Source organism: Gallus gallus, chromosome 5, assembly GCF_016699485.2.
Source record: "Gallus gallus isolate bGalGal1 chromosome 5, bGalGal1.mat.broiler.GRCg7b, whole genome shotgun sequence".
NCBI classification, from domain to species: domain Eukaryota; kingdom Metazoa; phylum Chordata; class Aves; order Galliformes; family Phasianidae; genus Gallus; species Gallus gallus.
The window spans coordinates 34,307,372-34,321,251 of NC_052536.1; the positions used below are offsets into that span (position 1 = coordinate 34,307,372).

Sequence of the window (13,880 nt, forward strand, 5' to 3'; positions counted from 1 at the left end):
TTGTTAATAAAGACACATTATGTCTAAGGTATTTTTGTTTCTCAGTGATTGCTGAAAAAGTAGTTCTTAATTTTGATGAAGATTATTTCCAGCTGGATACAATTTACAAGGGAAGTTTTCATTTATCCTGAGTAGAAAGAGATTCAAGATAAGTCTCAAGACATAAGGCTGCAGGGTCCTAAACTATGATGCAGTTAGGACATATACCCCGAACATAATTAGAAGCCAAAGGCAGATGAGCAGAAGAAAACATGGTCTAAATAGAAATGTTAAAGATGAGGTGGGTGCACTGTAACATAGACTGCTTGGGCTTGATTGAGTTGCCAATAGATGGTGTTGCTCTAGGGCCTCTTATACAACTCTAATGCTTTTAGCTGGTGAGGACCTCAGCAGATGAGGACAGACCATCCTCTCCTGGCCTATACTGATGCTTCTGGCAAGTTGTGCAAGGCTTGTTGTTGGTGTGTGTGCAATTCATAGTGCTAGATGGGAAATGTGATTTTAGCAAGGACTGTCAAGATCCTGTGGAGAGGGACTGTCTCCAAGAGCTGCCTCTGTCCTAGGATGTCCTGCTTGATCTCTGTCTGGAAGATCACAGCTTTCCCATTGCTCGTGTGTCATAGCTATCAGTCTCATGCAAATATATTGGATATTAAAAAGGTATGGTCCTAAGAGCTGATGTTCTAATGAATGAGTTGTGGTTCCTCAAATCTAAAGGGCTGAAACAGTTAGGGCAAATAACTGTGACTCAAGAATTACTGGATACTAGGTTGGCTTCCAGGGGAATTTAAGAAAGACTAATTTTAGGAGTAAGAAATTAGTTCAGATAGAAATGAACATCAAAACAAAGGGCAGAGACAGAAAGCTATTTAGCTAGCAATGTTTAATTAGTCTTGCTACAGTCTAAACAAATTATTGATGTCACTGATTGAGAACAGGAATAACTGAGCTTGGATAAAATCACATGGAAAATTTTCAAAATAATTTCATAGTTCAAATTTATTGTGTTGGATTGAAACTTTGCACAGATGGCATGCTTTCTAAATACGTTAAGTAGCTTATTGCTGTGATAATTAACTGTTTTGCTGTCAAAGGTGTAAGCTCTTTGTGAAGTGACGGCTAGAGTTGTTTCTGAGACTTTCATACTTTTAACTTTTTTTCTATCATTCCACAAGTGTCCCTTTTTTCAATTACTTATTTGTCATACCACTACAGACCTTTCCTTTATGCAAGAAGCAACCATTTAGAAAGGAATTGTTCTCAATGATGAGAAACTGAATAGCGGATTTTATAACTACCTCTTTGCCACGTATACTTTCATGACCTGTGTAAAGTATGCTAAGCTAGTTTGTGATATCATTATCAGTCTGCATTATAGTATCAACAAGGATCTTCACTCAAAGGTCATAACACTATTAGATTATGTCTGTTCAGAGGTTAACAGGTAGAGATATGAGTGCAGGATCATGAGACGGCTGAAAATTAACACAATTACAGTATCAAGCAAATCTAGAAACTATTTTTGCAGTTCTGGTTCTTTCTGGTACTCCAAGGAAGAAAATACCTAATTTTGCATGCAAAAGACTTGTAAAAGATCTGTGTAAATTTTACTATCATGGATATTTATTAGTCTTTATGTAAAGCATTATATCCCTTGATATTAGTTATAGCCTTCCCAGTCATCTCCATTGTAAGTGACTGGGATTGTTTGCAGAAATTGTCTAGAATATTAAGGACAAACACCGAATGACTTGTATAATAAATTCCAGTGATTACCTTTTTAAATTCATTTATTGAGCCATTCTGGAATATAATAATTTGAATGAAATTAAATAGGTCTGAAAGTTGGCAAAGACAGGATGACTTCCAGAAAAAAAGATCTATAGTTAGCAAACCAGATGAAATTTATGATGTGCACAACTGCATTCCTGTTCCCAGTTTAGTTCAAATGGATTACAAAGCATATCAGAGTAAAAAGGAAAAAATAATTTACTAATATCAAAAAGGATGAAGTTAAGATTGGAGGAGCTGGCAGTTGCTTTCATAGCTTTACCTTTCTTCTAAGGGATAGTTTTCTTCCAGAAAAGAGCCCTGGAAACAGTTGCTGCTTAGCGAATGTGTGCCTTCCATTTTAATTATTTTATGGTAGTGAAACTGGGTTGCCCTTCATAAATTGGGTGTTCCTGCTTATCTATTTAAAGTGTGCTACTGTGTATCACTATTACTAGAAGGTGAACTCAGCAGCCTGGGGAGTGATGGTAGAAGTGCTGCATGTTTAGAATAGCTGATAGTTTGTTTTGCCTTTTTTTCACAGCAAGTTTACTACCTAAAATGCTTAAAATTCCCAAATATAATTGGGCCTCATTTTGTTATCTTCAGTGCATGCTGAAAGAGTAATTAGCTCCAGAAACTTGCTCTTGGGAGCATGGAAGGGGGAACAAGGGGAGACAATTTGCTTATTCAGCAGGTTGCAGAATTGGGAATGGGATGAAGGTGTTGGACATGGCTTGTTCATCATCTGAAAGAAGAAGGTACATGAGCAGTGCTGTGGATGATAGCACTGTGAGCAAAAAAGTACTTTCCATATTGCAGAAATCCCCGTGTAACGTGTGTTCCTTATCACAGCACGGTTTTTCTCTTCCTGAAAATGTTGGCTAGTGAATGACGACAAGCTTGAGAGAGGCAACTTTTATTACCATGTCCAACATTAATGACTAGTCTAAGCTTATAGGAGTTCTTAAGTTGTTACAAAATAAGTTTTCATCCTCAAAAAGAAGTGTCTATAACCCCTGTAAAATCGGATTTTTTCAATGTAATGGACAAACAGATTCACTCATCCATGATGCATTTTGCCTTTGCAAAATAAATTTAGGACAGAAACATCTGTTCCTTTTTAAAACATTGTCAAAGGGTGTAGTTACAAGCTAGAGGAGTGATTCAGAAAATGACCATGTCATCTTAATTTTATCAGATTTTGGCAACTGTAAAGAAAATTAGCTTCCCAACAGACTGTTCATCTCTCTTTCCCTCTCAACTTTTCATTATTTTCAAGATTTTTTTTTTTTGAAAAAATATCATTTGTGACAGGCTCTATAAATGGCATTTCGTCCCACAGCTGCTGTGAACACAGACATTTCCAGCATTTTCCTCTGTTTTCTGCTGATAGTTTCTGGCAGCTGGAACATCCATGTTTGTTATTTTCTATTACTAGACTCCAGAAATTTTGAAGCTCATCACAGCCTTTTCTGCACTTCTGTGTTCTTTGAAGTCTTGTCAACTTCTCAGACATGTCCATAAAGGAAGGGGAAAAGAAACAGAGGTCCAAATACTTTCCATTCTGTAGATTGGTTACATGATAGAATGACTGAGTTTTAAAAATGTTTTAGTATTAAATAGCATCATGCTGCTTTGGTTTTATGTTGGTAAGATTCTACATATATATTTTTTTTCTTTAGGCTATACTTACAACTCAGTGAATTGACTACTTGTTGCAAAGAAGTAATGGGTGCTGATATCATTATTTCTAAAGTATATGTCATTTAAGAAATGAAAATACACTTCCATACTATGACTTGAAAAGAAGCAATGGAATTTTCAGCGGGAGGGAAGATAGGACCTTCAGTTCAGAGAGAGCAACTTAGATCCATCAACCTTCCATATGCACTAACGGTTATTGAAGTCATGTTACTGCATTTAGTGGCAATAGCATGAGGCATGTAAAAGAGGAATTTCACAGCTGATTGAATAAAACTGTCTGTCATTAGATGAACTAACACAGTTTGTTAAATACAACTTCATTTTTTTTTTTTTTGAAGTTAGATATTGTGCCTTTTTATATGCATGGCCAGTTTATGATGCTTGTATGATGCTAAGGGTTTGCAGAGTCCACAGAGGGGCAGGCTGGTCATCAGAAGTGAGAAAAGATTACTCCAGCAGTGTGTGACAAGGGAGACCTAAACAAGGATTCATCGTGGCCTCAGTGAGGACCAGTGTAAGGCACTGAAGGATATTGAAGGACAAGACTGTATCTCACATTTTGTGTGGGTTAAATTTGTTGAAATCAGTGTACAATTAAGGATCTCATGACATTTTTTTCTTTCTGTCCCATGTTCTGTATGAAAGCATGTAGTATATTGGTTTTCCTGTATTTTCTGTCTGATCACTTTTCTGAAGGCTTGGCTATTCTGCATGCATGAGTAAATAACACAGAGTCAGTCTGAAGCCACATTTCCAGGACATATCACTTCTTCACATTTTGTAAGAGAAAATCACTGTTCTGTTTTTTTTTTTCCCCCATGTGCCAATGATTAGGGAAATCTTAAATGAAATGAAAGGTTTACTTACTGCTCCTTCTTGGAAATGGCATCCACTATCAAAGAAATTTCTTTCAGCAGAACTTTTTGAGGTGCTTTGGGTAGGGATTGCTCAGTTGCTCTGGTTCAATTGTACTTTCTATATGTTTTTTAACACAGTATTACTCGTCTGAGCCTTTCCAAGTGATTATATTAAATGTTCAGGATTACTGTAAAGTCTATAAAATCAGGATTGCTTTCTATGTCTGTGGAGTAGCCAAAGTTTATATTAAAGAAGTCATTCTAATTTATGCTGAAAATTTGCATTCTTCAGAAATAATGCATTAATATATACATCACAGCTGTGTGATTTAGTGTATCATAGGAGATTGGTAACACCAGGTAACTAAAATTGAAACTGAAAGTTTTTATTCTGTGAACTGTTTGAGACTAAAACTTTCAAATAATCAAATCATGTAATTGATATGTTAACTAATGAAAAAATTAAAGGCCTGATCCTCAGCAACTCCTGTCGACCTTCAAGAAAATGACAGCCTGCCAGGACTTCTCAGAAGCCTGAAGTGATAATATAAAATTAAATATTTCAACTGAATCACTGACTTTGATTTGGTTTTTTTTTTTTATGTACTAGGAGTGAATGAATTAGAGGCTTATATTTGTTTAGTTCTATATAGCCTAGAGGAAATAGTTTTGCAGTATTTTTTTGTTTGTTTTTGAAATAAGAGTTAACATTTTATGCTCCTCCGCAATCATGGGTGTAGCTCAGGAAAAAAGTCTGTATCATAAAGTTCAATTTTTATAGGCTTTACAAACCAAGAAAGGGGTGACATCTGGAGAAGGGCAAGCATTGTAGAATTTTAGTCTCAATTTTCAAACTAAAAGCTGAATATAATAAATAGATGCATAATATTATAAATACGGAATTTGGCAGTTGATGTTAGGAAACATATACAGAAACACGACTGTATAAATTCAAATGGAATGTTCATGTGAGAAAAATTATTCTTGTAAATGCACCTTGGATTAAAGTCGCCATTTGTCTCTATGTACAGTGTGCACAATTTTCAAGTGGCTATACATTATTTTCTACTACTTAGTAGTTTTCCGTTGGAATATTTCTGTGGATGAAAGAAATATTAAGCGCATTCCTGCAGGGATATAGTTCATAGTTGTATATTTACCTAGCTTTCTGAAGAAATTTTTTCTACTTCTATAATTTCCTTTTGCTGTGTAAAAATCACAGTGAATAAAAAAATAATTTTAAACTGAAGATACACTTGACTTGTAGCAATGTGTTCCAAACAATGATGAAAGGATACTATTTACAATACATACTATTTCATCATAGTTTTTGATAAACTTTTGGAGATCATACAGGACTAGATGATCTAGAATGAAACTGGAAGCAACATTTCTCCATTCTGCTCCATTCATTTCTAGCCTTCCCCTTTCATGTACTGTGTGCTTAACTGGTAATAGGATGAAAAAGTTTCTGAATGGGAGCTACCCGAATTTCACAGAATCATAAAATCCTTAGAGTTAGAAGGGACCTTTAAAGTTCTCTAGTCTAACTCCCCTGCAATGAACAGGGACATGCACAGCTAGATCAGGTTGCCCAGGGCCTGATGGAGCCTTGTCTTGGAAGTCTCCAGGACAGAGCAATTCACGTATATTGACTTGAAATATAGTCAAAGGAAGGACCTGGATCATCCAAGTATTTCAAATCCTCAATTTATAAAGATCCTTCAGTTCTGTGTAGGTACTTGGTCCAGCATTTAAATTCTTTATCAAACTGAATGCACCTCCTGTGGACTAGTTCATGGAATTTATTTATTCACATTAGTGAATTATGCAGTGTTTAAAAAATGAAAATGTTAAAATGATGGGAATGTACACTGTCAGTGTGTGATGCATAAAGAAGTCTGCAGCTCATCTGTTCATAACTGTCTGGTGTCAATATCTTACCACCTGCTGGTGGCAGCAAAAGGGAATATGATTCACCATCCTCAAGCTATTATTATGAAGTAAATTATACCTATTTGGGGCAGCACAATTATTTCTGCCTCTTGAAAATTAAAATACAAGTCCCTGATTGTGTTTCTAGGAGAGTTCTCTGAGACTGAAAACATTTAATGAAATGATGGAACCTGATCTTATGTGTACCTTTCATATCAAGACAGAAGTAAGAACCTGAATGAACCTAACTGTCTCTATAAAATAAGTATAACCCTCAAGTGCAAAGATGATACTTGGAGTTGTTAGGCTCCAATAATCTGAAACACAAATATCCATTCCTGCTTATTCCCATTTAAAAAGTACTTTTAATAGCTGAAGACTATCATCCTTTCCTTGTGGTAAAAGAAAGCGTTAGACAAGGGTGACTTAAAAGAGTAGAAACATTTGCACCTTAATTTTCAGTGTACAGCTGTAAGAACCTTTTGAAAGCCTGCTTTATTACTCCTTTCATGTTATTGACCTCCATGAAGCTAGTTTTAGTAAACAGTAATCAGAGAGAGAGGGAGAGATCAGAATCAATTACATCACTGTTATGGACTGCATCTTAGGGCTGGTGTACTTTATGTTTCCGTAAAAGTGTATATGATAGTTTAAAAGAATTTGAAGAATGTCCCAGCTTCTATCAGTATTGAAACTGATTTTGAATTTAAGAATGAAGTTCTGCAATTGCCAGTATTTGTGATTTTGACTGAAATTCTGGTGCAAGATTAAGTTAGAAAGATGCTTGAACCCTGTGCAGGGATTGCAATGATAACGTTTATCATAACTTTTCTTCAAAAATTTGTAAGATTCAATATGATGAGAAAGTATTAGTATTATTATTTTAATTCTATTTGGAAGGTGGATGATGGTGAAACTAGAAGGCTGTATGTGCAAAACCAGTATTGATATATCTGGAGAAAAAGAACTTTTCTCTGCCATTTAGTATGATCAAGAAACAATAACTCTGCACTAGACAAGGGAGATGCCTTTATGATGCTGATGTAAATGACCTTGTAAAATTGCATGATGGAAAGAGGGAACAAAGCAATTGTGGGCATTATTTTAGATGATGGTGTGTTGTTGTCCAACTGATAGCACTGCGCAAGTAGATATCTGTTTTTAGCTAAACAGTAAGTCAACATCAAAATTCAGGATTTTATCCAAGTTGATAGAGTTCACAAAATAGTTACACAAGCTGTGGTTTATCATTGCATACAGGATGTCTCTTCATGTACATTAAAAATTAATACCCAAATGAAGACAGTACTTTACAGTACCCTGTTACTGATAATTGTATGTCTGAAACAACTGACTCTATGCATTATTGATATTAGAAAGTACTAGAAACCAAAATAACAGAGCAGAACACATTGGTGTGACTCAGTACAGAAAAGCAATTTGTGTTCCTGAGAGATCAGCCTAGTTCTGTGAATCCCCAGGCTGAGACAAAACACAATGGCTATGATGTTCTAGTTATGATGAGAAAATATTATATTTAAAAGACAAATTATTTATTGTTAAACTTTATGTGATAGTGAGAATAGTAGACATTTTTAGTGTTTTTTTAAAAACAAAATATTCTATCTTAACTCCCACTTGGGGGAAAAAAGTTTTTTTACTGTTCCGGGGGAGAAAAAGAATAAATATTAGATATCTAAAGAGAAGAGTCTGTCTCTCTAAACCAGTGGAGAAAGCTGCTAAAATTTATGAACTGAATTTTAAAATTCTTCTTCTATAAGGAGATATTTGGTAGCAAATCTCTGTGCATTCTAAAGGCCATTTTAAATAGAGATTATTATTCAGCCATGCCTCATCTTGATTTTGCTGTCTTCCATGTAAGAAGGCCTTTCATATTGTTTTGTTAGAGAATAATTTTTGAATCAGGGACCACCTAGAGTATCTATTTTATGTTCTACACCATCTGACTGATGTAGCAGTTGATGGAAATAGTTAAGCTATGTCTGCAAATACTTGCTTCTGGCCACTAAAATGACAAGCATGACTTTACCCAGAGAGCTTAAAATAACAAAACAACAATAAAATAAAAACAAAAACCAAACAACAACAAATAAACAAAGAAAAAGCCAAAAATATCCCACCGATACATAAACCCACTCACACGTATGTTGAAGAATCAGCGTATGAAACTTGCCCCTGTTCTTGAACTGCTGTCATTCTGGAGTGAAAATTAGGACAACAAATGCCCTTAAGGTGTTTGGGTGCAGCTAACTGATAAAGGCTTCTGAAGTAATGATTAATTAACGTGGTGCAACTAATTTGTCTTTGTCCATTTTAATGTTAATATCTTCCCACCACATCATCATCTAGTGACTCTTTCTTACTGCAGGGCAAACACGTGTTGAATCAGAAATGGGCAGGAAACAGTACTGTTCATCCCAGTGTGATTGAATGAGTACATCAGATCCACATGAATGTGGCAGTCCACAATTTTTTTCAGTACATATCATAGAGAAGGATTTTTTTTTGTTTTTTTTTTTTTTGTTTTTGTTTTTAATGCATCTCATTACAGTTGTCTATTGGGACTATTTTCATTGAGTCTCCTTGCTTTTTCCTGAGAACATAAAATGATATGAGCCTGAAGTGTATAAATTTTATGTGCTGCTTCATACAAGAATTCACCGTATGTCACAGTATTAATGTTTTTACATGAACACTTATGGGATAATTCCTTCAGTAGAGAATTTTAAAGAAGACAATTATTCCTTTTTTTTTTCATGGTGGCTTTCAAGACTTAGTGTGAATATTTTAGTGTTCAATTTCAGAGTAGTTAAAAAGTATTTTAAGCTTTTTTCCAATTCAGTTGATACTAGACTAGAACTGTTTGATAAGTTGTTTGGTAAATTTGGTGTTTGTGGAAAGACGCAGTTACTATAAACTTGCTGTGACATAAAGCTCTGTGTTGCTTCTACTGTTAATCCAATGATTATTTGTAGCAGTAGAATACAGTACAATTTCTAGAGGTTATGAAATTCTTGACAATAAAGGTAAAAACTTCTGACAGGCTTTTACTGGATTTATGCTTAGAGCTTTTATGGTATGTTCTAATTGTGACTTTATAAATGCTATATGTACACTAGTGAATTTCAATCAGGAAGTTGGAGTTTTTGAATCAGCTGAAGTCACTGAACAAATTGAAAACTTAAGAGAGGCAAGTTCAACAATGTTGTTTTAAATGCCCCATTATGCTTTCTGTAACAGGAAATTGTCAAAGAGGTCTTTTGTCAATTATTTTTGAAAGGGATACTTGAAGTGGATCCTTCTGGCTCTCCTTTGGAGAACGGCATGCATAAACCATGTCAAAGAGAATGGCTGAAGCGTTCTCTTAAGTCTATTATTTTAGGCAGATGGCCTCTACCTTATCCTCTAAGTTACTTTTGTCCAGGCTGACAGCATCAGCTTGGTCAGTTTTCACTTGAACAGAGACAATTCCGTACTCCTGTTTGTCCTTCCAATTGCCTTTTTTGAACCCTTTTTCCAGTTCCACTCGATTCCTTTTGCAATGAGGGAAATTCCTCGCACAACGTTTCAGCTGGGTACCATGGATTTATATAGTGATGTAATTAATTTTCTGCTCTTTCTCCTGTTCTTTTTCTAAATGTTTCTATTGTTGCTTTTCTTTTTGATTGCTATTGAATATTGAGCTGATTGTTTTTCTGGAACTTGGACGGTTTTCTTTCTAAGGTCTTGATTAGTCACATCCATCTTGAGGTCCATTTTACACATGTGATTAGAATTGTTTTTTCTCATGCATATTACATTGTGTTTGCCTATAGTGAGTTTGATCTGCTATTTCATTGCTCACATTTTCAATCTTGTAAAATTCTGCATTTACTCGAGAGTATGAATGTTTGGAGTATTTCATACCTTCTGTAGACCTGCAAGTTATAAATTTTTCTTCACCTTGTATTAAAGAAACAGCTTGCTGAGTCACTGTAGTTGCTGATTTATAGATGTAATCAGGAACTTTAAGCATCCATGGTGGCATATCTCCCGCTAATCATTGGTGGTCTGGTTTTGCTACCATTAATGCCTTGGGGGTGGATGTTTTAATGGAATTTAAGTCTGTTGCATTTAACTGTCTCATCATGTTTCTCATTGTTGGTCATAATACTGGCATTACTGTGCATGTCTCTTGGGTTTGTACCCTGATGAAGTTCAGGCATCACCTTCCCTCTGAGAGTCTGTACACATTGCATCTAAATGAAAAAATTGGTCCTTCCTGTTCCATTTATTCTGGTATTTAGATGTAATAGTAGGAGAGTGATAAAGGAAGTATTTCTGAAATGCATTCATAAAATGATGCGGATTAAAAAAAAAAATAAATAAATCATCTCTTAGAATTTAGTTCTTTGAATTGTTGTTTTTCTTAAATCAAGTATAAAATCAGCAACAGAATCAGTTTAGCATGGATAATGTCAATGTGAAATTAAATTCAAGTTGCTCTCTAGATAGTAATTGACAGTTTAGTTTTTGATGTACCAATGTCTTATCTGAAGAAGACACTTTCCCTGAAAGACAATCCTTACCATTTGGCAAAAAAATTCCTGAGACTACTGAACTGTAAAGGAAATGGAAATAAAAGTTGGCTGTGTCAGATATTCATTGTGTCTGTATCTTTTTAAGAAAACTCAACATCAATGAGCTCATTAAATCTGATGCTAAAATTTACATCATTATATTTCAGAGTCAGCAAGCAGACATAATTATTTAATGATGGAGTTTCTGGTAGGGTTTTTTTTTTTTTTTGCCATTTTTTAGAGTGAAATGAATTGTTTACTTGACAGGCAGGTGGCTATATAATGTCTATGGTTGATTTTTAACAATAAGTGACAGTAAGAAAAATTAGAGCTCATTAACATTCACTCGGCCTAGTGTCTGCACCACTGATCAATGCTTGGACTACTGTATGGCTTCAAATGCTTAATGAATCTTTGTTTGACAGAAGCTGACTGCTGTTGCAGGAAAACGTGGATGATCTGATAGCTGGCAGAGTGAATATGCACTGCACTGTATAAACAAGGAAAATGTGAATAACGGATGCAGAATGAATGAAGGAAGTCTTGCAAGGCTTGTGATGATTGATGAACTATATTATGGTTGACATATACACTCTATGTTTTGCATAAAAGCGTTAGGATCTGATTGAGCGGAAAACCAGGGGAGAGCAAGATTGCCTATGTGATTAGTGGAAGGTAATCAGCCATCTGTTAGGCATAATGCACTTACTGAAAATGAAGATAGAAAGCATATGTGTGCATGTGCTTACACAGAATTTCTCACCTTTCATATAAGTACCCGTGAAAACAGATAGAACTGTATGTAAGGGACTTGGGAAAAAATATACTCTTAATTTATCTATGTAATTCTTTTCTACAACCAGAAAGAGTCCGAGCTCTTAGCTGCATTGTGTAATTTATAAAAGTATCCTTTTAGAGTACTGAAAAGGTGATAGAAATAGGTAATTTGAGGTATATATTTTTAATAATGGAGTCATAAATCACCCCTACACTGATAGCGATGATGGTAAAAGGATACATCCTGAAAATATTGATACATGAACTTTTATTGATTGTGACATTTGGAAATATGTTTTCAGCTATTTATCTGCAGGGTTAAAGCCACCTAGTTTATACAGATACTTTATGTACAGAAAGAATTTGGCTGACAGGAAATCCAGACTCTGATTTTTGCACTGCTTGCTGCCTAAAACTGTTACCAGTGCCATGAGAATTTGGCAGTGTAGAAAGCCAGACTTAACTGTTCATTTTTATAAAGAATTTCAGCTGTGATAGTGGTCCTGCTGGGATGGGCAAGTATAACTGTACCTTTTTTTCAAAGTATTTTTTTTTTCTATAGGAACATATAGAGAGTAACTCGAGTAAATGTACTCAGTTTTAATAAGTGTTTTAACTTTTACAATGGTTTACAGTTTGCTATCTGTGCATCTCACAAAATTTGGAAAAGTAAACCAAAAATATAACAAACTGAGCAATTGAAGTCACACAAAATGTCTAGCATTGTAATATTTGATCCCAAAGCATTGCTTGATGTGATTTATCCATTCATACATTTCCTAGCAAATGTTTTAATCCATGTTGTGAAAAAAAAAAAAAAACTTTTTTAAGTCACAACATTTATTGCTGAGATTTATTAATTATACTGGTGCTACTTTATTCAAATACTGGGACAGTTAAAGCAAGACTTCACATCCTATCTTTCTGGTTTTAGCTTCCATGGATATTTGGTATACATTAATGTCTGAAATATTAGGATATTGAGGGGAAAAAATATACAGCTGGGGTCAACAGGTGCAAGTGTGTACATAAGAATGGTGTGACAAGCAGATAACTATTATCTTCAGGAGCTGGTGGCTTAACAGAATCTTATGAGCACAGCTCTCTGTGAGGATGCTGACCTGGTCAGAGCCCACCCAGCATAAGCATGTTCAGTGATCCGGAGTATGGAACCAGCAGAGCCCTCCACCTGCATCACCACCTCTGTAACGGGGATCTTTGCTTTTTCCATCTGCCCCCCAGGGCTACTCCAGACGTGGCTCCGCAGGGTGGGCACAGAGCCACCTGGCATCTCTTTGGGCTAGGGCAGCTGGGAGGGGCCCGCTCTACCCCCGGGTTTCGGGAGTCTTCCAGGGCAGCTATGAGCTTTCCTACTCATGTTTTGGAGGGAGCAGAAAGAGCTTTTGGTTTGCCTTGCCTGCACCAGAGCTGCCTGACGGTGCCTTTTTATTCTGCCAGGAAGCGTCATCTTGAGTCTGCGTACTAACGAGTCTGCATGCGGGTGTTCCGGCTCAGTTGCTCCTAGCTGTGACAGTTTCTCCTTTCAAGCATGTGTAGGCTTTTTTTAAAGGTCTCCCAGACCTTGATAATTAGTAGCCAGTGTGTTGTAGTACCTTTGTAAGGTTTTTGGTTTTGTTTTTAATAGAATGCACAGAGTTATCTATTTTTAAATTCTTTCTCATTTTCTTTCTTGAAGTGCTGCAACTTGCTATATGATCTGGCATAGAGAAAGCCTTAAAGAACTTGGCTCTAGGAGTGGCTAAGATTAAGGAGGTATAGCTGTAATGCTGGTGAGCTAGAGTAGAGTCGGACGATCGTAAAAGCACCCAGGTCAGCCGGTTCCGAGCGGGTGCTGGTTGTGAATGCAGTGCATCAGAGCTGGAGCTGTGCTCTGCATGCCTCATGGGCTGTCTTTTGTTTGCTTCTTCAACAGCATGCTTTAATTTTGGTTTGCTAATTGCTTTAATGTCCTTACTAGTGCTGAGTCATGTTGGAAAAACTCTTGCAGAGTGCCAGTGGGTTTTGTGTGTGTGTGAAAGAACTACTAAGCAAGTGCTGTACTTGCTGTGTTTCTGCATCATTTAGTGATTTGAGCCCAACTGTTTTGTTGGTGGACTTGTTTAACCTATTGGTGGCAAACATACCAAAATAAAGACTGTATCTACTTTACTGCAACATCACTTTTTGAGAGAGGAATTCATGTAAAGGATATGCATAAATAAGATATTTTTACCTGGTGGAACAGTTGACTTAT

General features: G+C 35.9%; 1 protein-coding gene across 3 annotated transcripts in view; it reads left to right on the forward strand.

Annotated features, from left to right (window-relative positions):
• The window catches only part of AKAP6 (A-kinase anchoring protein 6), a 260,787-nt gene that overhangs the window by 32,191 nt on the left and 214,716 nt on the right, over window positions 1-13,880 (forward strand). The window contains exon 1 of one of the 3 annotated variants that reach the window (XM_040702181.2): window positions 13,424-13,456. The exons of the other annotated variants lie outside the window; for them this stretch is intronic. The gene's annotated coding sequence lies outside the window, so the exon portion shown is untranslated. Of the gene's footprint in view, window positions 1-13,423; window positions 13,457-13,880 lie in introns of those variants that run through there. 3 annotated transcript variants of the gene reach the window in all.